Raw genomic sequence first — 24,779 nt, 5'->3', positions numbered from 1 at the left:
AACATCACCAGTTTCCCCTTTAAGGCCCTAGAAATATTGAACCTACCCTGTTTCTATGAATTTGATTTTTTTTTTTTTTACTGTAACACTCATCTTGCCAGGATCTTAGTTCCTTGATCAAGGGTCAGACTGACCCAGTTAGTGAAACATGGAATTCTAATCACTTGCCTGTCAGGCAATTTCTGAATTAAGCTTTAGATTCTACATATATGTGAGATCATATAGTACTTGTTTTCCTCTGTATTAATATTTCATGTAGCACATGACCCGCATATTTCCTCCATGTTCTAGTAAACATAAAGACAGGATGTGTACAATTCAAGACCGAAATAACTGTCAGGTACCCTGCCTACAACTTTTTCATTTCCCAAATTGAATCTTTTTAAAATTTGACTGAATATCTCTATCCAAAGTCGCTTTTCTTTTATACTAGTTTTAGATATTTTTGTTTGGAAATTATAGCCCTTTATGTTTTATATCCTGATGAATTTGAGGCCAATTATGAATTTCTCGACTGTTTGGTTAATTTGTTTTTAGTACTAACTTCAGTAGTGCATAAACTATAAGATCTACAATAGTATATAAAAAGGCTACAGGCTCAAATATCACTGAGTAAATGCACAATAAATCTTAGTGTAATTGAAAATTACGCTTGAATTAAAAAATGAAAAAAATTACTACAATGGAAAAGACAGAAAACTTTTTCACATATGCAAAATGCTATATGTGTATATACACACATATATATGTATATATATGGAAACATAATGAAGCATGACATGTGTGGGAGAAACAAAATTTGGATTTTATACACATATCACTTTAAGAATTTGAGAAATTATTCTTCTCATTTATCCTATTTTTAATTATAATAAATCAACAATTAATATATGTACATGAATGCATATATGTGCACAAATACTTCATACAAATAATTAAAATCATTTATTTTTCAATATTTCCAGGACCTGTTTCACATCTTCATTCCTTAGGCTGTAAATCAGAGGGTTTAACATGGGAATCACAAGGGTGTAAAACAATGAGGTCATTTTGTCTTCATCTAGAGAGTATGAAGAACGAGGCGTGAAATACATAAAAAGCAGAGTTCCCTGGAAAATTGCCACAGCAGTTAGGTGGGATGTACAGGTGGAGAAAGCTTTGAATCTCTCTTCAGCAGAGTAGATCTTCAAGACTGATAAGATGATATAAATATAAGAGACAAGGACTCCTGAAAATGAAGTTTCATTCAATAAAGCCAAAAATCATGAATATCACTAACTCATTGACCTGTGTGTCTGAGCAAGATATCAACATGAGAGGAGGAATATTGCAAAAAAATGTGGTTAATCTCATTTGACCCACAGAAGCATAAATGGAATTCTAATATTGTGTTTATAAAAGCATCTATCATTCGTGCCAGGTAAACCCCAGCCACATGTCCACACCCTGCTGGACATGCTGACTGCATAGAGCAAGGGGTTGCTGACAGCCTTGTACCAGTCATAGGCCATCAGTGCCAGCAGGAGACATTCAGAATCTACAAAGGTACAGAGAACCAAGAAATTCAGAGTACAGCCATAGGAAGGGATTGATATGATCTTGACAAATAGGTCCACTAGCATCTTAGGCTGATGGCTGTGGAATAGCAGAGGTAACAGAAGGAGAGGTGGCTGAGGATAAAGTACATGGGTGTGTGCAGCTGGAGATCCATCCTAATCAAGATTATCATTCTAGGGTTTGCTAGAAGATTAATGAGATAAACAGGTAAAAATATTATAAATAGGATCACTTTGTTCTCAGTGTTATCAGTAATTCCCCAAAAAATGAATTTAGTCAAGGAGGATCAATTCTCTCTTTCCATTCTTCTTAGATCTTGTATGAACTTTTGAGAACGCTATCAAGAAAATCACACATGTATGTTTAATGCTTCTGCACATCTAAAAAATATCATAAGGCAGAGCATTTTTTTTCCTTAATTGTCTTTTTATACTTAGAAAATAATCCAGTCTTGTACCTACTCTTTAAAGAGGCATAGCTGTCTATTATGCAATAATAAAAGGCATATGAGGAAGACCTTGACAATGTTTCAAGTCAAACTAGATGCCATTCACAAGGTTTGCTACTTTCTACAAACTCTTCTCTGAGCCTTACTTTTCTGATATCAGAGAGTAGAGTTGGATGATTTTACCTTTCTTCAATCTTTATTTTTTTTATTTTTGTAACTTAATTTTATTTTTAAACTTTAAAATATTGTATTGGTTTTGCCAAATATCTAAATGAATCCGCCACAGGTATACATATGTTCCCCATCCTGAACCCTCCTCCCTCCCCATACCATCCCTCTGGGTCATCCCAGTGCACCAGCCCCAAGCATTCAGTATCGTGCGTCAAACCTGGACTGGTGACTCATTTCATACATGATATTACACATGTTTCAATGCCATTCTCCCAATCTTTCCACCCTCTCCCTCTCCCACAGAGTCCATAAGACTGTTCTATACATCAGTGTCTCTTTTGATGTCTCGTATACAGGGTTATTGTTACCATCTTTCTAAATTCCATATATATGCATTAGTATACTGAATTGGTGTTTTTCTTTCTGGCTTACTTCACTCTGTATAATAGGCTACAGTTTCATCCACCTCATTAGAACTGATTCAAATGTATTCTTTTTAATGGCTGAGTAATACTCCATTGTGTATATGTACCACAGCTTTCTTATCCATTCATCTGATGATGGGCATCTACGTTGCTTCCACATCCTGCTATTATAAACAGTGCTGCGATGAACATTGGGGTACTCGTGTCTCTTTCAATTCTGGTTTCCTCAGTGTGTATGCCTAGCAGTGGGATTGCTGGATCATAAGGCAGTTCTATTTCCAGTTTTTAAGGAATCTCCACACTGTTCTCCATAGTGGCTGTACTAGTTTGCATTCCCACCAACAGTGGAAGAGGGTTCCCTTTTCTCCACACCCTCTCCAGCATTTATTGCTTGTAGACTTTTGGATCGCAGCCATTCTGACTGGTGTGAAATGGTACCTCATAGTGATTTTTATTTGCATTTCTCTGATAATGAGTGATGTTGAGCATCTTTTCATGTATTTGTTAGCCATCTGTATGTCTTCTTTGGAGAAATGTCTTAGTTCTTTGGCACATTTTTTGATTGGGTCATTTATCTTTCTGGAATTGAGCTGTAGGGGTTGCTTGTATATTTTTGAGATTAGTTGTTTGTCAGTTGCTTCATTTGCTATTATTTTCTCCCATTCTGAAGGCTGCCTTTTTACCTTGCTAATAGTTTCCTTTGTTGTGCAGAAGCTTTTAATTTTAATTAGGTCCCATTTGTTTATTTTTGCTTTTATTTCCAATATTCTGGGAGGTGGGTCATAGAGGATCCTGCTGTGATGTATGTCGGAGAGTGCTTTGCCTATGTTCTCCTCTAGGAGTTTTATAGTTTCTGGTCTTACGTTTAGATCTTTAATCCATTTTGAGTTTATTTTTGTGTATGGTGTTAGAAAGTGCTCTAGTTTCAAACTTTTACAAGTGGTTGACCAGTTTTCCCAGCACCACTTGTTAAAGACATTGTCTTTAATCCATTGTATATTCTTGCCTCCTTTGTCAAAGATAAGGTGTCCAAATGTACGTGGGTTTATCTCTGGGCTTTCTACTTTGTTCCATTGATCTATATTTCTGTCTTTGTGCCAGTACCATACTGTCTTGATGACTGTGGCTTTGTAGTAGAGCCTGAAGTCAGGTAGGTTGATTCCTCCAGTTCCATTCTTCTTTCTCAAGATAGCTTTGGCTATTCGAGGTTTTTGTGAAATTATTTGTTCTAGCTCTGTGAAGAATACCGTTGGTAGCTTGATAGAGATTGCATTGAATCTATAAATTGCTTTGGGTAGTATACTCATTTTCACTATATTGATTCTTCCAATCCATGAACATGGTATATTTCTCCATTTATTAGTGTCCTCTTTGATTTCTTTCACCAGTGTTTTATAGTTTTCTATATATAGGTCTTTAGTTTCTTTAGGTAGATATATTCCTAAGTATTTTATTCTTTCCATTGCAATGGTGAATGGAATTGTTTCCTTAATTTCTCTTTCTGTTTTCTCATTATTGGTGTATAGGAATGCAAGGGATTTCTGTGTTTTGATTTTGTATCCTGCAAATTTACTATAGTCATTGATTAGTTCTAGTAATTTTCTGGTGGAGTCTTTAGGGTTTTCTATGTAGAGGATCATGTCATCTGCAAATAGTGAGAGTTTTATTTCTTCTTTTCCAATTTGGATTCGTTTTATTTCTTTTTTGGCTCTGATTGCTGTGGCCAAAACTTCCAAAACTATGTTGAATAGTAATGGTGAAAGTGGGCACCCTTGTCTTGTTCCTGACTTTAGAGGAAATGCTTTCAATTTTTCACCATTGAGGATAATGTTTGCTGTGGGTTTGTCATATATAGCTTTTATTATGTTGAGGTATGTTCCTTCTATTCCTGCTTTCTGGAGAGTTTTGATCATAAATGGATGTTGAATTTTGTCAAAGGTTTTCTCTGCATCTATTGAGATAATTATACAGTTTGTATTTTTCAATTTGTTAATGTGGTGTATTACATTGATTGATTTGTGGATATTGAAGAATCCTTGCATCCCTGGGATAAAGCCCACTTGGTCATGGTGTATGATCTTTTTAATGTGTTGTTGGATTCTGATTGCTAGAATTTTGTTAAGGATTTTTGCATCAATGTTCATCAGTGATATTGGCCTGTAGTTTTCTTTTTTTTCTGGGATCTTTGTCAGGTTTTGGTATTAGGGTGATGGTGGCCTCATAGAATGAGTTTGGAAGTTCACCTTCCTCTGCAATTTTCTGGAAGAGTTTGAGTAGGATCAGTGTTAGCTCTTCTCTAAATTTTTGGTAGAATTCAGCTGTGAAGCTGTCTGGACCTGGGCTTTTGTTTGCTGGAAGATTTTTTATTACAGTTTCAATTTCCATGCTTTTGATGGGTCTGTTAAGATTTTCTATTTCTTCCTGGTCCAGTTTTGGAAAGTTGTACTTTTCTAAGAATTTGTCCATTTCTTCCACGTTGTCCATTTTATTGGCATATAATTGCTGATAGTAGTCTCTTATGATCCTTTGTATTTCTGTGTTGTCTGTTGTGATCTCTCCATTTTCATTTCTAATTTTATTGATTTGATTTTTCTCCCTTTGTTTCTTGATGAGTCTGGCTAGTGGTTTGTCAATTTTATTTATCCTTTCAAAGAACCAGCTTTTGGCTTTGTTGATTTTTGCTACGGTCTCTTTTGTTTCTTTTGCATTTATTTCTGCCCTAATTTTAAAGATTTCTTTCCTTCTACTAAACCTGGGGTTCTTCATGTCTTCCTTTTCTAGTTGCTTTAGGTGTAGAGTTAGGTTATTTATTTGACTTTTTTCTTGTTTCTTGAGGTATGCCTGTATTGCTATGAACTTTCCCCTTAGGACTGCTTTTACAGTGTCCCACAGGTTTTGGGTTGTTGTGTTTTCATTTTCATTCATTTCTATGCAAATTTTGGTTTCTTTTTTGATTTCTTCTGTGATTTGTGGTTATTCAGCAGCGTGTTGTTCAGCCTCCATATGTTGGAATTTTTAATAGTTTTTCTTATGTTATTGAGATCTAATCTTACTGCATTGTGGTCAGAAAAGATGCTTGGAATGATTTCTATTTTTTTTTGAATTTACCAAGGCTAGATTTATGGCCCAGGATGTGATCTATCCTGGAGAAGGTTCCATATGTGCTTGAGAAAAAGGTGAAATTCATTGTTTTGGGATGAAATGTCCTATAGATATCAATTAGGTCTAATTGGTCTATTGTATCATTTAAAGTTTGTTTTTCCTTGTTAATTTTCTGTTTAGTTGATCTATCCATAGGTGCGAGTGGGGTATTAAAGTCTCCCACTATTATTGTGTTACTGTTAATTTCTCCTTTCATACTTGTTAGCATTTGTCTTACATATTGCGGTGCTCCCGTGTTGGGTGCATATATATTTATAATTGTTATATCTTCTTCTTGGATTGATCCCTTGATCATTATGTAGTGATTGTCTTTGTCTCTTTTCACAGCCTTTGTTTTAAAGTCTATTTTATCAATCTCGAGAATATACAAGCAACTCCTACAGCTCAACTCCAGAAAAATAAATGACCCAATCAAAAAATGGGCCAAAGAACTAAATAGACATTTCTCCAAAGAAGACATAAAGATGGCTAACAAACACATGAAAAGATGCTCAACATCACTCATTATCAGAGAAATGCAAATCAAAACCACTATGAGGTACCATTTCACACCAGTCAGAATGGCTGCGATCCAAAAGTCTACAAGTAATAAATGCTGGAGAGGGTGTGGAGAAAAGGGAACCCTCTTACACTGTTGGTGGGAATGCAAACTAGTGCAGCCACTATGGAGAACAGTGTGGAGATTCCTTAAAAAACTGTAAATAGACATGCCTTATGATCCAGCAATCCCACTGCTGGGCATACACACTGAGAAAACCAGAAGGGAAAGAGACACGAGTACCCCAATGTTCATCGCAGCACTGTTTATAATAGCCAGGACATGGAAGCAACCTAGATGTCCATCAGCAGATGAATGGATAAGAAAGCTGTGGTACATATACACAATGGAGTATTATTCAGCCATTAAAAAGAATACATTTGAATCAGTTCTAATGAGGTGGATGAAACTGGAGCCTATTATACAGAGTGAAGTAAGCCAGAAAGAAAAACACCAATACAGTATACTAACGCATATATATGGAATTTAGAAAGATGGTAACAATAACCCTGTGTACGAGACAGCAAAAGAGACACTGATGTATAGAACAGTCTTATGGACTCTGTGGGAGAGGGAGAGGGTGGGAAGATTTGGGAGAATGGCATTGAAACATGTGTAACATCATGTATGAAATGAGTTGCCAGTCCAGGTTCGATGCACGATACTGGATGCTTGGGGCTGGTGCACTGGGACGACCCAGAGGGATGGAATGGGGAGGGAGGAGGGAGGAGGGTTCAGGATGGGGAACACATGTATACCTGTGGCGGATTCATTTTGATATTTGGCAAATCTAATACAGTTATGTAAAGTTTAAAAATAAAATAAAATTAAAAAAAAAAATAAAAATAAAGTCTATTTTATCTGATATGAGTATTGCTACTCCTGCTTTCTTTTGGTCCCTATTTGCATGGAAAATCTTTTTCCAGCACTTCACTTTTAGTCTGTATGTGTCCCCTGTTTTGAGGTGGGTCTCTTGTAGACAACATATGTAGGGGTCTTGTTTTTGTATCCATTCAGCCAGTCTTTGTCTTTTGGTTGGGGCATTCAACCCATTTACATTTAAGGTAATTACTGATAAGTATGATCCCATTGCCATTTTCTTTATTGTTTAGGGTTCAAATTTATACACTGTTCTTTTGTTTCCTGTCTAGAGAATATCCTTTAGTATTTATTGGAGAGCTGGTTTGGTGGTGCTGAATTCTCTCAGCTTTTGCTTGTCTGTAAAGCTTTTGATTTTTCCTTCATATTTGAATGAGATCCTTGCTGGGTACAATAATCTGGACTGTAGGTTATTTTCTTTCATCACTTTAAGTATGTCTTGCTATTCCCTCCTGGCTTGAAGACTTTCTATTGAAAGATCAGCTGTTATCCTTGTGGGAATTCCCTTGTGTTTTGTTTGTTGTTTTTCCCTTAACTCCGTGAACATCTCTGAGCGGTCCAGTTGTGGAGTGCACATAAGGAAGTGATTACTGGCTAGCCCACTCTCTCCTCTATTGATTCCACCTCATCTCGTTCGGGTCACCTCTAACTCCCTCCTCCCTCTTCTTTTCTCCTGTAATGCTGTGAACCTCTCTGGGTGACCCTCACAGTGCAGAAACTTTTCATCTTTAGTGTAGATGTTTTATCAATGGTGCTATATAGAAGGAGAAGTTTTGAAACTACTGTAAAAATAACACTGATAACTGGAAGCAGGAGGCTTAAGTCCAAACCCTGACTCCAGGGAACATTAAGTGACAGGAGCTCATCAAACGCCTCCATACCTACACTGAAACCAAGCACCACACAAGGGCCAGCAAGTTCCAGGGCAAGACATACCAGGCAAATTCTCCAGCAACAAAGGAACACAGCCCTGAGCTCCAAGATACAGGCTGCCCAAAGTCACCCCAAAACCATAGACATCTCATAACTCATTACTGGACACTTCATTGCACTCCAGAGAGAAGAAATACAGCTCCACCCACCAGAACACCAACACAAGCTTCCCTAACCAAGAAACCTTGACAAGCCACCTGTACAAACCCACACACAGTGAGGAAATGCCACAATAAAGAGAACTCCACAAACTGCCAGAATACAGAAAGGACACCCCAAACTCAGCAATTTAAACAAGATGAAGAGACAGAGGAATACGCAGCAGATAAAGGAACAGGATAAATGCCCACCAAACCAAACAGAAGAGGAAGAGATAGGGAATCTACCTGATAAAGAATTCCAAATAATGATAGTGAAATTGATCCAAAATCTTGAAATAAAAATGGAATCACAGATAAATAACCTGGAGACAAAAATTGAGAAGATGCAAGAAATGTTTAACAAGGACCTAGAAGAAATAAAAAAGTGTCAATATACAATGAATAATGCAATAAATGAAATTAAAAACACTCTGGAGGCAACAAATAGTAGAACAACAAAGGCAGAAGATAGGATTAGTGAATTAGAGGATAGAATGGTAGAAATAAATGAATCAGAGAGGAAAAAAGAAAAACGAATTAAAAGAAATGAGGACAATATCAGAGACCTCCAGGACAATATTAAATGCTACAATATTTGAATCATAGGGGTCCCAGAAGAAGACAAAAAGAAAGACCATGAGAAAATACTTGAGGAGATAAAAGTTGAAAACTTCCCTAAAATGGGGAAGGAAATAATCACTCAAGTCCAAGAAACCCAGAGAGTCCCAAACAGGATCGACCCAAGGCAAAACACCCCAAGACACATATTAATCAAATTAACAAAGACCTTCAATCTTTAAAACCACATGGAAGAGACACCAGATTCTAGCGAGACCAGATTCTAACTTAGGACTGAGCTTTCCCTTTGTTTAAAAATATTCACTTGAATACAAAAAAAAAAGAAAAAGAAAAAATTACTATTTTTTGTCTCTCTAAAAAAAGATGGTTGGTTTAAGAATGTTTTTCTTAGTTACAGAAACAGTGAGTACATCACTGACTAGCAATGATAAAAATAATTATGTTACTGGTTTTAGTTGATCTTTTGTTTAGCATTTGGTAAAAAGCCTCTTAATGAAAGTGAAAGTGGAGAGTGAAAAAGTTGGCTTAAAGCTCAACATTCAGAAAATGAAGATCAAGGCATCCGGTCCCATCACTTCATAGGAAATAAATGGGGAAACAGTGGAAACAGTGTCAGACTTTATTTTTTTGGTCTCCAAAATCACTGCAGATGGTGACTGCAGCCATAAAATTAAAAGACGCTTATTCCTTGGAAGGAAAGTTATGACCAACTTAGATAGCATATTCAAAAGCAGAGACATTTTTTTGCCAACAAATGTCCGTCTAGTCAAGGCTATGGTTTTTCCTGTAGTCATGTATGGATGTGAGAGTTGGACTGTGAAGAAAGCTGAGCGCCAAAGAATTGATGCTTTTGAACTGTGGTGTTGGAGAAGACTGTTGAGAGTCCCTTGGACTGCAAGGAGATCCAACCAGTCCATTCTGAAGGAGATCAGCCCTGGGATTTCTTTGGAAGGAATGATGCTAAAGCTGAAACTCCAGTAGTTTGGCCACCTCATGTGAAGAGTTGACTCATTGGAAAAGACTCTGATGCTGGGAGGAATTGGGGGCAGGAGGAGAAGGGAACGACAGAGGATGAGATGGCCGGATGGCATCACTGACTCGATGGACGTGAGTCTGAGTGAACTTGGGGAGTTGGTGATGGACAGGGAGGCCTGGTGTGCTGCGATTCATGGGGTTGCAAAGAATCGGACATGACTGAGTGACTGAACTGAACTGAACTGAACTGAGACATGAAATAAGTTATTACTGACCTGCTTTCTAGAAATTTGCTATCGCTTTCCCATAATGCTCATCACCTCTTTGTGGAGAGGTTATTGTCTAGGATGACTCTCTTGACCAGTGGAAGAAAAGAGCTAAAAGGAAGTGAAAACAACAGACTGTACCACATATATTTGCATCACTTTAGATTTTAAATGACTTTCAATTTAATTGAATGTAAATTATATGAGGGACAATAAATGTTTCTAAAATGCAAAGACCTTGCTCTCTCTGTTGTATTTATGTGTATGCCTGTATATATATATATATATTAATATAAATGAAAGCAATGGACTTTTTCTTTAGACCTAAGTAAAATAGTACATGGTTTACATGGAGGTGAATTTGTACATGTTTTTCCTTTTATTTTAGTATCTAAGCTATAAAACAAAACACACCTTAAATTTTTTTGTTTCTATAAAACAATTTTTGTTTCTATAAAACACAACACACCTTAAATTCATGTACAGTTGCTTAGTGAAAAAAAGGAGCAAAGACTTTTATGTGAGCCAACAGAAAAATAAAATTACATTATGAATGTTAACAGGTTCAGACAGATTCTTCCAATTTTGTGAAGAAACTATTATTTCTGCCATTAAATGAAGAGTTTAGTGAGTAAGTAGGCATAAAGTCCTTCATTCACAAACTTTTATTTTTTCCCAAATTTAAATATTTTCTCTTATTTTTCTTAAGTTAGGATCTGGAAACATACGTGGAAAGAGCAGGTCTTGGGTAGCTGAACAGTAATGAGCATTTGGTCTTTTATTTCACCAGGTATACTGGGACTTAAATTCCGGTGCTATGACCCTTAGGCTTTAGTGTTATTCAAACACTTCATTAATTATATTTCTTCTTCTGTATATTCCCCTGGAAGAAGAAGACATGGCCAGATAGCATCACTGACTCAATGAACATTACTTTGAGCTAACTCTGAGAGATAGTGGAGGACAGGGGAGCCTGGTGTGCTGCCATTCCTGAGGTTGCAGAGTCATAAAGACTTAGAAAAAGGACAACCACCACAACATTCCCCTGTGAATTCAGAAACAATTTAGCAGAACCTGAATTTGTGTGCTTCATTATTGTGTTTGTATGGTGTGTGTCAGTTACCCTGAAACTATTTCTTCCTTCTCTCATCAAAGAGGAAACTTAGTGAAATTCTAAAAGATCTCTCTTCATTGAACTCTTTTTGATTGTTCAATGTGTTGTTTAAATATTCTCCTTCACTACCTCATGTCAGAATATTACACTTTGGTCATATTTTCTTTTATCTTGAAATATAATCCTATGTCATAAAAATCATCCTTCTTATCTATACAATTCTTTGATTTTTAGTGTACTTTCAAGTGTGTTCAGTCATTACTGCTATCTACTTCCAGAATATCTTCATCAGCCCAAGAAGAAATCTACACCTACTAGCTCTCACTCTCCTTTCCTCCCTCTCAAGCCCTGGCAACTGCTAATCTACTTTCTGATTCTATGTGGTTTCTTATTATTGGCCTTGCATATAAAAAGAAACATGCAGTGTGTGTGTGGGTGTGTGGGTGTGTGGGTGTGGGGGGTGTGTATTTCCTGTCAGGTTTCTTTTCCTTGGTAAAATATTTTTCAAGTTTCATCCATGCTGTTACATGTGTTAAAGTTTTGTTTCATTACATGGCTGAATGGCATTTCATGTTATGGATATTATACACTTTTGGTGAGCCATTTTTCAGAAGGATGAACACTGGCTTGTTTCTACCATTTAGTTGATATGAATAATGACACTATAAACATCCTGTCAATCCCTTTCAAGACAGCCCTCATTGCCAAATATCAGCTTTTTCCCACTCTCCAACCACACATCATCCAAGGACATTTTACTGATTTTTTTTTAACTTCATCACATTGTCTAAATAGTGCACTCTTTTCTGCATTATGTTTATTTATTTAATAATTTTTTTTACTACATTAAAGGCCACAGGAATAGAATCAATTGTTGCTCTGTATTTCCTAAACTTCATGGTAATAGGATTTGTAAAGGCAGTGGTTTCTAAATATTTATTGTTATGCATTTTTCACTGTCAAATGAAGAACAGAGAACAATGAAAAGCATAAAAATATGTTGGGAGCTGTGTTAGGCATTACTGACAAAATGGAGGCACGGCCCCAACTCCCTCTCCTTGTCCTGCAGGCATGGACCCGGGATGAAGGAGTTAGGCCTTGTGATTCTGACTTGTTTTTTCCTCTCCTCGGCTGAGTTGACTGAAAATAATATTAAGGTGCTTATTATTCTCGAGAGGAGCATGAGAAGGTACAAAGCCTTCTGCAGCTGTGCTCAGAGAATAATTCATAAAGTTAATCATTGGCATTCGTTCAAGGACCTTTACAAAAGAGTGTTCCAAGATGAGCACATAGGCCGCAGCTTGAAGCCATGGGAGGGATTGCTATCTGAAACCTATTTGTGAGGGAAATGTTTATGGCAAAGGAGCTTACTGAATTTAGGGCTTAGGAATAATTAAAATCATTAGAAGCTAAAGATTTAAGGAATGTTGTAATGTTAGCATATTTTACTATAGCTTATAGAGATTAGGAATTTTAGTATATATTAGTGGTTATAAGCCTTTTTAGAGAAAGTGAGCTCAGGATACTAGGGGCAAACAAGATTTAGAAAGATAGAAGTAAACTGAGGAATGTGGTATGCAGCCCAGACATTAGCATGAGTTACAGTGTATTCACAAGGACACATAAGAAGTAGATAAGAGTATTGCTGAGTCAGGAACTCCTTTTGAGGGGCAACAATGATTTATGGAGACAACAAATCTGGGTCAGTGGGAACTGAAAATGTCAAACCTCTGACCTAATGCTTTTGTTAAAGTGTAAAAGAGAATTTTATGCTTGAAATAAATATGCAGTCCAAGAAAACTGAGAGGCTGCATCGTTACTCGCCAACACCGCCCATCCCTTCAGGTTGATTCCCTGGCTGCTGGAGCTGGACTCTGGGAAAAACATACTTGCTTTGGGAATTTTTCTATGTATAAAAATCATATAAGTGAAGATGTCTCATTTTAAAAATTATGCATGGTGAACATTTTTTCTAAGTCAACAGAGTTCTATTACTTTTCTTAAAATAACTTGTTTACTATTATTTATATTAGTTATGTACAAAATTGGAAAATATCTTGGAAGTTACACTTTTATGTCCTCCTTATGTCCTCCCAAGCAAATATCAATGGAATTCTCCATACTCCTAAAACAGGGTTTACCATCTTGGTACCTGGTGTGATCGGGCTGCTTCCTAAGGTCACAGAAAGTAAAATAATGCCTTAAGTAGATGGTTGTTTGTGGAACTCAAAGAGACAAAGAAAAATGTTTAACCAGGGCTGAACATGAGGAAATAAGAAAGGAAATTATCTTAGATGATATGACAGAGTGTTGACAGCTGATAATGGCAGCACGATAATGTACTTTACCAAGGTTCTTCCCATTGCTCTTTGTAACCTACTTTTCAACTTTTCTTTTTTCTCTGATTTATTCAGATATAACTGTCAAATAGCATTTACATTCATTAGATATACAAAGGGATGGTTTGATATATGTATAGATTGTGAAATGATTACCACACTAAAATTGGTTAACACATTCATTACTTCACATAGCTACCATTGTAGTGTGTGTATAGTGAGAACATTTAAGATCTACTTTTGTAACCTATTCCAAGTTTATAACATGTTATGGTTAACTACAGTCACCATGTATATTAGATCCCCAGAACTTATTCATCAAATGTAATAACAGAAAGTTTGCACACTTTGAGCATCATCACCCATTTCTCCCACCTTCCAACTCCTAGCGACCAATAATCTTTCTGTTTCTATGAGTTCATTCTGCCTTTTTAGATTCCACATATACATGAGATCATACAATACTAGTTTTTCTCTGACTGACATATTTTACTTAGATTAACATCCTTGAGATTATCCCATGTTGCAAAAAAATATGACTTCTTTACTGCTAAAGACAGGGGATTCTCTACTTCAAGACCTGTTCAATTGTCACATTCTCTGACTGCTATCTTTTCTTCACCCATAGAGCCCCAGGCTCCAGACCAGAACAGCACTGGGGCAGAGCCTGCAGGTGTCCCAGGACCATCCATATGAGAATGAATATCTTTACCCAAAGATGCTTTTACTTTACACTAGTTTTAGATACTTTGCTTTTGGATTTAAAGCACTCAATTTTTTATTCCATGATGATTTTAAGTCTAATTATGATTTACTTGACTGTTTAGTTCGTTATTGTCTAATACTAGCACCATCTTAAATTCATCAATATAGAATCTAAAAAGAAATACTATAAAATATAAAGATCCTAAATGCTGGAAGATTGATCAATACATGCATAATGTCTTAATGAAATTGAAATAATGTTTGAATAGAAAATTACTCCAGAATTAGCACAATTAGAAATGTCAAAAGCTCTTTCAAAAATAGCAAGTACCATATAGAAACTCTGGCCACATAATAAGCATAATATGTGAGGGAAACTGAAATATCTCTTAAGAGCAGGGTTTAATTCAAATAATTGTTCATTTAGGAATATGGAAAAAAGTTATGTTTCTCATGTGTCATGACATATAATTTTAATTAAGCAATTACTATATATGTGCAGTAATATGTACAATATATAATAAAAATATTTAAACATAGCTTATTTTTCAATTTTTCTAGGGTCTCTTTTATATTTTTGTTTCACAAACTATAAATCAGAGGGTTTAACATGGGAATAACAAAGGTGTAAAACAATGAGGTCATTTTGTCTTGATCTGGAGAGTAGGAAGAAGTTGGTCAGAAATTCATGAAGAGTAGAGTTCCCTGGAAAATGTCCACCGCATTTAGGTAGAAAGTACAGGTGGAGAAAGCTTTGAACCTCCCCAAGGCAGAGTGGATTTTCAAGACTGAAAGGATGATATAACAGTAAGAGACAAGGACTCCTGAAATTGTACTCAGTTCAATGAAACCGAAAACAATAAACAACAGCAACTCATTGACCTGGATATCAGAGTAGGAAAGGAGGAAAAGTGGAGGTAAATCACAGAAAAAATGGTTAATCACATTTGATCCACAGGAATATAAGTGGAATGCTAATGTTGTGTGAATCAAAGCATCTGCCACTCCCACCAGGTAAACCCTGGCCAGGAGCAGGGAGCACATCCCACTGGACATGCTAACTGCATAGAGCAAGGGATTGCTGATGCCCTTGTATTGATCATAGGCTGTAACTGCCAGCAAGAGACACTCAGAATCTTCAAAGATACAGAAGACCAAGAATTGCAGAGCACAGCCACAGAAATAGATTGATTTTTTTCTTGGCAAATAGGTCCACCAGCATCTTGGGCCTAATGGCTGTGGAATAGCAGAGGTCACAGAAAGAGGTAGCTGTGGAAAAAGTACATGGGTGTGTGCAGCTGGAGATCTATCTACCTCTAGAACATTTTCATCAGTTCAGTAAGAAGCCCACACCTATTAGCTCTCATTCCCTGTCCCTGCTGACCCCAACCCTGGCAACCACTAATTTTTATTCTGACTCTGAGCAGTTTCTTATTCTTTGTCTTGCATATAAAGAGAATCATGCAATATGTGCTGTATTTTTTTCTTTTCTCAGGTTTCTTTTCTTCAGTGAAGTATTATCAAGGCTCATCCATGTTGTGTATGTGTCAGAATCAGAATTCTGTCTCATTGAAGGGCACAATAATATTTCATTTTGTGGATATTACACACTTTATTGACTCATTTTTCTGTTGGAGAAATGTTGGGTTGTTTTGCTCTTTATCTGTCATGAAAAATGATGCTATGTTATTCTTGCCAATGCAATCTTTCAAGGCAGCCATCATCACTAAACATTATCTTAGTCCTATCTTCCAACCACATACCAAAGGATATTTCATTGATTTTATGTCTCACTCACATTCTACAAACCAAGCACTTTTTAAATGATCTATGTTACTTTGCTCTTGTAAGAATCTCTGCTAAATTTAAGGCCTCACAAATTAGAGCAATAATTATTTTGTATTTTATAAACTCCATGGCACAAGTATTTGTAAAGGTAGTACTTTCTAAATATTTTCCTTAAGCATTTAGGACTACAGGGTAGAAAATAATGTGTTGTGCTCAGTTGCTCAATCATGTCCAACTCTTTGCAACCCCCTGGACTGTAATCACCCAGGCTCCTCTGTCCATGGAATTTTCCCAGTAAGAATACTGAAATTGGGTTGCCATTTCCTCCTCCAGTTGATCTTCCCAACTCAGGGATGGAACCTGTGTTGGGTTCCATCTCCTGCATTGGCTGGCAGATTTTTTTACCACTGAGCCACCTGAGAAAATTACATAAAAAAATAGCAATATATCAGCTTTGAATAATTGTCTACAGATATACCTCAATTGTACCAAAAACTCTTAATGACCTGGATAACCATGGTGGTGTGGTCAAAAATTTACAGCCAGATATCCTAGAGTGTGAAGTCAAGTGGGCCTTGACAGTACTACTATGAACAAAGCTAATGGGGTTGATGGAATTCCAGCTGAGTTATTTCATATCTTAAAATGATGCTGTTAAAATGCTTCACTCAATATGCCAGGAAACTTGGAAAACTCGCAAGTGGTCACAAGACTGGAAAAGATCAGATTTCATTCCAACCTAAATGAAGGGCAATGGCAAAGAATGCACAGACTACCATGCAATTGTGCTCACTACACATGCTTGAAAGGAAATGCTCAAAATCCAACAGACATGAATTGAGAAATTCCAGATATACAAGCTCCATTTAGAAAGGGCAGAACAATGAACAAAGCTAGTGTGGGTGATGGAATTCCAGTTGAGCTATTTCAAATCCTGAAAGATGATGCTGTGAAAGTGCTGCACTCAATATACCAGCAAATTTGGAAAACTCAGCAGTGGCCACAGGACTGGAAAAGGTCAGTTTTCATTCCAATCCCAAAGAAAGGCAATGCCAAAGAATGCTCAAACTACCACACAATTGCACTCATCTCACATGCTAGTAAAGTAATGCTCAAAATTCTCCAAGCCAGGCTTCCAGATGTTCAAGCTGGTTTTAGAAAAGGCAGAGGAACCAGAGATCAAATTGCCAACATGCACTGGATCATGGAAAAAGCAAGAGAGTTCCAGAAAAACATCGATTTCTGCTTTATTGACTATGCCAAAGCCTTTGACTGTGTGGATCACAATAAACTGTGGAAAATTCTGAAAGAGACAGGAATACCAGACCACCTGTCCTTCCTCTTGAGAAAGCTATATGCAGGTCAGGAAGCAACAGTTAGAACTGGACATGGAATAACAGACTGGTTCCAAATAGGAAAAAGAGTATGTCAAGGCTGTATAGTGTCACCCTGCTTATTTAACTTATATGCAGAGGACATCATGTGAAACGCTGGGCTAGAAGAAGCACAAGCTGGAATCAAGATTGCTGGGAGAACTATCAATAACCTCAGATATGCAGATGACACCACCCTTATGGCAAAAAGTGAAGAGGAACTCAAAAGCCTCTTGATGAAAGTGAAAGAGGAGAGTGAAAAAGTTGGCTTAAAGCTCAACATTCAGAAAATGAAGATCATGGCCTCTGATCCCATTACTTCATGGGAAATAGATGGGGAAACAGTGTCAGCCTTTATTTTTTGGGGCTCCAAAATCACTGCAGATGGTGATTGAAGCCATGAAATTAAAAGATGTTTACTCCTTGGAAGGAAAGTTATGAGCAAACTAGATAGCATATTCAAAATCAAAGACATTACTTTGCCAACAAAGGTCCGTCTAGTCAAGGCTATGTTTTTTCCAGTAGTCATACATGGATGTGAGAGTTTGACTGTGAAGAAATCTGAGCGCTGAAGAATTGATGTTTTTGAACTATGGTGTTGGAGAAGACTCTTTGAGAGTCCCTTGGACTGCAAGGACATCCAACCAGTCTATTCTAAAGGAGATCAGTCCTGTGTGTTTTTTGGAAGGAATGATGCTAAAGCTGAAACTCCAGTACTTTGGCCGCCTCATGAGATAAATTGACTCATTGGAAAAGACTCTGATGTTGGGAGGGATTGGGGGTAGGAGGAGAAGGGGATGACAGAGGATGAGATGGCTGGATGGCATCACTGACTGATGGACATGATTTTGTGTGTACTCCGTGAGTTGGTGATACAGGGAGACCTGGCATGTTGCAATTCATGGGGTAGCAAAGAGTCGGACATGACTGAACTCAACTGACTGAGGAACCAGAGATCAAATTGCTAATATTAGTTGGATCATAGAAAAATTAAGAAAATTCCGAAAAATATCTACTTCTGCTTCATTGACTATGAAAAAGCCTTTGATGGCATGGATCACAATGAGCTGTGGAAAATTCTTAAAGAGCTGCAAATACCAGACCACATTACCTGCCTCCTCATAAATCTGTAAGCAGTCAAGAAACATCAGTCAGAATCGTACTTACATAAAAGTTGTACATTGCCACCATGTTTACTTAATTTGTATATGCAGAGTACATCATGGAAAATTCCAGATTGGATGAATCCCAAGCTGGAATCAAGATTTCCTTAAGAAATATCAACAACCTCAGATATGCAGATGATATCACCCTAATGGCAGAAATGGAGAGGAACTAAAGAGTCTCTTTCAGTCTCTTTCACTGAAGGTGAAAGAATAGAGTGAAACTGCTGGCTTAAATGCAACATTCAAAAGACAAAGATTACAACATCTAGTCCCATTACTTCATAGCAAATAGATGGGGAAAAAGTGGAAGTAGTGATAGATATTTTCTTGGTCTCCAACATCACTATGGACATTGAAATTAAAAGGCACTTGTCACTTTTCAGTTTCATGCATTGGAGAAGAAAATGGCAACCCACTCCAGTGTTCTTGCCTGGAGAATTCCAGGGACAGAGAGGCCTGGTAGGCTGCAGTCCATGGGGTCGCACAGAGTCGGACACGACTGAAGTGACTTAGCAGCAGCAGCTCCTTGGATGGAAAGCTATGACAAACCTAGAGAGTGTATTAAAAAGCAGAGGTATCACTTTGCTGACAAAGATCCAAATGGCTAAATCTTTTCCCAGTAGTCATGTAAGGTTAGGACCATAAAGAGAGTAGGACCATAAAGAAGGCTGAGGGCTGAAAAATATATGCTTTCAAATTGTGGTTCCGGAGAAGACTCTTGAGAGTCCCTTCAATAGCAAAAGGATCAAACCAGTCAATCCTGAAATAAAGCAACCCTGGATATTCACTGGAAAGACTGATGTTGATGTTGAATCTCCAATTCTTTGGCCATCTGCTGTGAAGAGCCAACTCACTGGAAAAGACCTTGATGCTGGGAAATATTGAGGGAAGGAGGAGAAGGGGGTGACAGTATATGAGACTGTTGGATGGCATCACTGACTCATTGGACATGAGTTTGAGCAAACTCAGGAAGATAATGGAGGATAGGAGAGCCTGGCATGCTACAGCTCTTGGGGTCACAAAGAGTCCAATGAGACTTAACACCTGAACAACAATAACAATATCTATATCTATCCCCAAAGTGAAGAAAATGTTTGAAATCCATGCATCTATATATCTGACAAAGAACTTGTGTGCAAACTTTATGAAAATCTATCATCAATAATAAAATTCAAATTAATAAAATCTGCACAAAGGATTGAATAGATACTCTCACCAAGAAGATGTATAAATGGAAAGGTCATGTATAGCTCTTTGCTCAGCACATTTACTTATTAGGGACATGACAATAAAGTAACAATGGGTTAAATTTAAAAATACTGATCATGCCTAATTTTATTTTTTATCTGAATTTTCATTAGTATTTAACATGAACACAGATTATATTCTTATTTGTTTGGGTTACATTTCTATTTATTTTTTTTGGTTGTTTGTTTCCTGCTTTTTCTTGTCTTTTTTTTTTTTTTCTATACACCTAAGAAATTCATCAAGCTAAATTTCATATCATTAGTATATTTTTAATTTGGGAAAAATGATTCATAGGAACAATTGTTGATACCCTTTTAAGGTCATTGCAATTCTTGGTGATATCAACCCAATACTTAAATATTAAATATTAAATATATTAATGTGGAAATATTGTTGAGAAAACCTCAAGCCACATAACTAATTGCTAATAATTTTCGACTGGTTAAAAACAAGCAAACAAACAAAAAAAGTGGACGCTTTTTTTTTTTTTTTTCACAAAAGAATGTCAGCATCATTATTTACCTCTCTGGCACATATTTGTTATATGTAGAATTGCCCTTGATCATGTAATTCTTGTTCTTATTATTTTTTACTTTTTATTTTAATTGGAGGCTAATTACTTTACAATATTGTGGTGTTTTTTGCCATACATTGACATGAATCATCCATGGGTGTACATGTGTACCCCATCCTGACCATCCCACCCACCTCCCTCCCCATCCCATCTCTCAGGGTCATCCCAGTGCACCAACCCTGAGCACCCTGTTTCATGCTTTGAACCTGCACTGGCACTCTATTTCACATATGTTAATATACATGTTTCAATGCTATTCTCTCAAATCACCCCATCCTCCGTTCTCCCAAAGAACCCAACAGTCTGTTCTTTACATCTGTGTCTCTTTTGCTGTCTCACATATAGGGTCATCGTTACTATATTTCCACATTTATATATATATATATATATTTACATATACATATTTCTATATATATATATATGCATTAATATACTGTATTAGTGTTTTTCTTTTTGACTTTTGTCACTCTGTATAATAGGCTCCAGTTTCATCCACCTCATTAGAACCTCATTAGAATTCTTTTTAATAGCTGAGTAATATTCCACTGTGTATATGTACCACCACTTTCTTATCCATTCATCTGTCAATGGACATGTAGGTTGCTTCCATGTCCTGGCTATTGTAAACAGTGCTGCAATGACTATTGGGGTCATCATTGAAAGAGAACACCTGTCTCTTTCAATTCTCCTTTCCTCCGTGTGTATGCCCAGCAGTGGGATTGCTGGGTCGTGTGACAGTTCTATTTCCAGTTTTTTAAGGAATCTCCATACTCTTCTCCATAATGGCTGTACTAGTTTGCATTCCCACTAACAGTGTAAGAGGGCTCCTTTTTCTCTGCACCCTCTCCAGCATTGTTTTTAGACTTTTTGATAGCAGCCATTTTGACCTGGAATGAGATGGTACCTCATTGTGCTTTTGATTTGCATTCCTCTGATAATGAGTGATGTTGAGCATCTTTTCATGTTTTGTTAGCCATTTGTACATCTTCTTTGGAGAAATGTCTGTTTAGTTCTTTGGCCCATTTTTTTGATTGGGTCGCTTATTTTTCTGGAATTGAGCTTCAGGAGCTGCTTATATATTTTTGAGATTAATTATTTGTCAGTTTTTTCGTTTGCTATTATTTTCTCCCATTCTGAAGGCTGTCTTTTCACTTTGCTTATAGTTTCCTTCGTTTTGCAAAAACTTTTAAGTTTAATTATTTCTATGCAAATTAATTTTCCCTTAGGTACTCCTTGATCTTCTGGGCTTCAAAAATCCCTTGAGGTGCATTTTATTCAACTAGAACCAGTCAATCCTAAGGAAATCAACCCTGAATATTAATTGGAAGGACTGGTGCTGAAGCTGAGGCTCGAATAACAGGTTCACATCAAAGTCTTATTAGTGCAGATTTCTTATTTTGCAAAATCCCAAAATAAAAGTTATTATACATTCTCACATTTTTTAGTTTAGTTATTGATTCCTAAATAATAATAATAATAATTCCTATAATGTTATTTAACCTTGCAAATTCCAGAAGAGGCAAAATCAGTCAATTTCATTGTTGACTTTCCATTTAATGGGTTTAATGTTTTTCTTTTTTACATCACACAAGTAGATCTAATAAAAATGGCCGGTTTTTAGATAAAATTTGTCCTTAGATACTATAATAAATTTCCATTATATAGATGAAAGTCAGTAATTCATCACAATCTATTGACACTCTATTTTGCTTAGAATTTCATATACTTAGGACAAAGTTTTTCTACTGTATTTCTACTCATGAGCAGCAATTCCAAAAGAGTTTATGTAAATTGATAAAATATGTTAGAGATAGACTTTTCAAACTTTTGTCAAAGAAAATAATTTTCTGTAAGTTTTGATCCACCATGAGCTCTTTTCCTAAAATGACATAATGTCTAACAAAGGCCTCCCTGAGTAACAGAGGCATTTCTTAGAGTTTACTTCTATCTAGAATATCTTCACATAAGGAAATTTCATAGGGCAGTTTGAAAACCTGAAGCTTCAGTGGCTTTTAGCTTTATAATTTTAATAGAAAATTAAGAATATCTTTCAGTCTTGTAAGGTTTTTCAAATATATGACCATATCCACATTTTCTCAATAAATGGATTCACCTCTATCCTTCAAGAAACAAAAACAAAAGCAGGCGAAATAGTCAAATATCAAGAACTTATAGCTCTTCTTACATATATATATATATACATATTCAGTCATCTCCTACTCTTAACAACCCATGAACTGTAGTCTGCCAGAATCCTCTGTCCAGGGAATTTTCCAGGTAAGAATACTGGATTGGGTTGCCATTTCCTCCTCCAGGGGATCTTCCAACCCAGGGATTGAACTTGAATCTCTTGCATTGGCAGGTAGACTCTTGGCCACTGTACTGCCAAGTATAATTAATATGCATGTCTTCATAGAGCCATTATTTTAGTATCTGCACGATGTGACGAACCTTCCCCTAAATCTGTTGTGTATACAATGCATATACTGCAATATACATGTATATTTATACTATCCCTCTGCTAATTTTTTACTGAGATAAAAATAACACTCAAAAATGTGATTCAGTATTTTAATTTTTTATGTGTTTGTTTATTTTCCTTTTGTGACCCAGACAACATGGAGTGTTTTGGATAACAGTATGGAATGCTCAGTCCTTAAGAAAAGAATGCTCACAAATAGGATGAAAAGAAATAACACTTTAAGTAGATGACTGTTCATCACAAAAAGACAGACATCAAAACAGGGATGAAAAGAGGAAACAAGGAAAGCAAATTATCATGGAGGAAGTGATGAAATTCATAGTTCATAAATATTAAAAAATACTAAGGTGATTGCATCCAGCTCCATTACTGCATGGCAAGTAGAATGGGAAAATGTGGAAGCAGTGACAGATTTCCTCTTTTGGGGCTCCAAAATCACTGTGGATGATAACTGAAGCCATGATATCAGAAGACAATTGCTTCTTAGCAGGAAAGCATTGACAAACATAGTGTGTTGAAAAGCAGAGACATTACTCTGCCAATAAAGTTCCATATAGTCAAGGATATGGTCTTCCCAGTGGTCACATATGGTTGTGGGAGCTGGACTGTAAAGACGGCAGAGTGACAAAGAATTGATGCCCTGGAACTGTGATGCTGGAGAAGACTCCTGAAAGTCCCTTGGACAGCAAGGAGACCAAACCTGTCAATCTTAAGTGAAATTAATCCTGAATATTCACTAGAAGGACTGAAGCTGAAGCCGAAACTCCAATATTTTGGTCACCTGATGCGAACAGATGACTCATTGGGAAAGTTCCTGATGCTGGTAAAGATTGAGAGCAGAAGGAAAAGAGAGCAACAGAGGTTGATGATGGCTGGATGGCATCAGAGATTGGTGATGGCTGGATGGCATCGCCAATGCAATGAATGTTAACTTGTGAAAATTCTGGGAGATGGTGAGAGACAGGGAGGCCTGGTGTGCTAGACAATGAGGTTGAAAAGAGACACAACTGAGTGACTGAACAACAACAACAATGACAGCATGATGATGTACAATACTAATGTCCTGTCCATTGGTCCTTATAACTGTCTTTCCTTCCTTTTCTTCAAGCTTTATTCAGTTAAAATTGACAATTAGCACATATAAGGTATTCAAAATGTAGATATGATATATGAATATATTGTGAAATGGTCACCACGGTATGCTTAGTAAATGATTTATTAATTCATACAGTTAGTATTTAGAATGTGTGTATCATGAGGACCATTAAGATCTACTCTCCTGGCAAATTTCAAGTTTATAATATAGAATTATTACCTGGAGTCATCATATACATTAGATCCCCAGAACTTATTCACTGAATAATAGAAAGCTTGGCCATTATTACTCATTTTGCCCACTTTTGAGACTCTGGAAAAAACCATCAGTCTACTCTCTAATTCTATGAATTTGAAATATTAAGATTCAACATATATGTGAAGCTATACAGTACTTACCTTTATCTATTTTAGTCAGCATAATGAATTTATGGTTCTTCCATATGTTATAAACAAAATTTCTTGAATTCTAAAAGACAGTCTTGTCCCTCTCAAGACAAATCTAATTGTCACATCTTCTGTCCAGTATCATTTTATCTCCCAAGTAGAATAATTACTAGATCTAAGACTGAATATATCTATCTAAGGATACACTGGTTTTAGATTTTATTTTGGATTTAAAATCCTCATTTTTTTATTTCATAATGAATTTGAGATTTCTTATAAGCTATATAGCTATTTAATCAATTAATGCTTCTTATTAGCATTAGCTTATATTCATTAGTATAGAAAGTACAGTGTATACCATAAAACATAAAGAGACTCAAAGATTTCTCTGGAACTACAATGATTCTTAATGTAGCTGAAATATTATTTAAATGT

The 24,779-nt window shown here is 36.4% G+C and overlaps 2 pseudogenes; both read right to left on the bottom strand.

Annotated features, from left to right (window-relative positions):
• Positions 1-941: 941 nt before the first annotated feature.
• On the bottom strand, positions 942-1,879 carry LOC129644696 (olfactory receptor 5W2-like; annotated as a pseudogene).
• A 12,934-nt stretch (positions 1,880-14,813) lies between these two features.
• On the bottom strand, positions 14,814-18,583 carry LOC129644405 (olfactory receptor 5W2-like; annotated as a pseudogene).
• Positions 18,584-24,779: the final 6,196 nt, after the last annotated feature.

Source organism: Bubalus kerabau, chromosome 2 (assembly GCF_029407905.1).
Source record: "Bubalus kerabau isolate K-KA32 ecotype Philippines breed swamp buffalo chromosome 2, PCC_UOA_SB_1v2, whole genome shotgun sequence".
Lineage (NCBI taxonomy): Eukaryota > Metazoa > Chordata > Mammalia > Artiodactyla > Bovidae > Bubalus > Bubalus kerabau.
The sequence above is the reverse complement of the archived record's forward strand: the minus strand, read 5'-3'. Positions and strand labels throughout refer to the sequence as shown.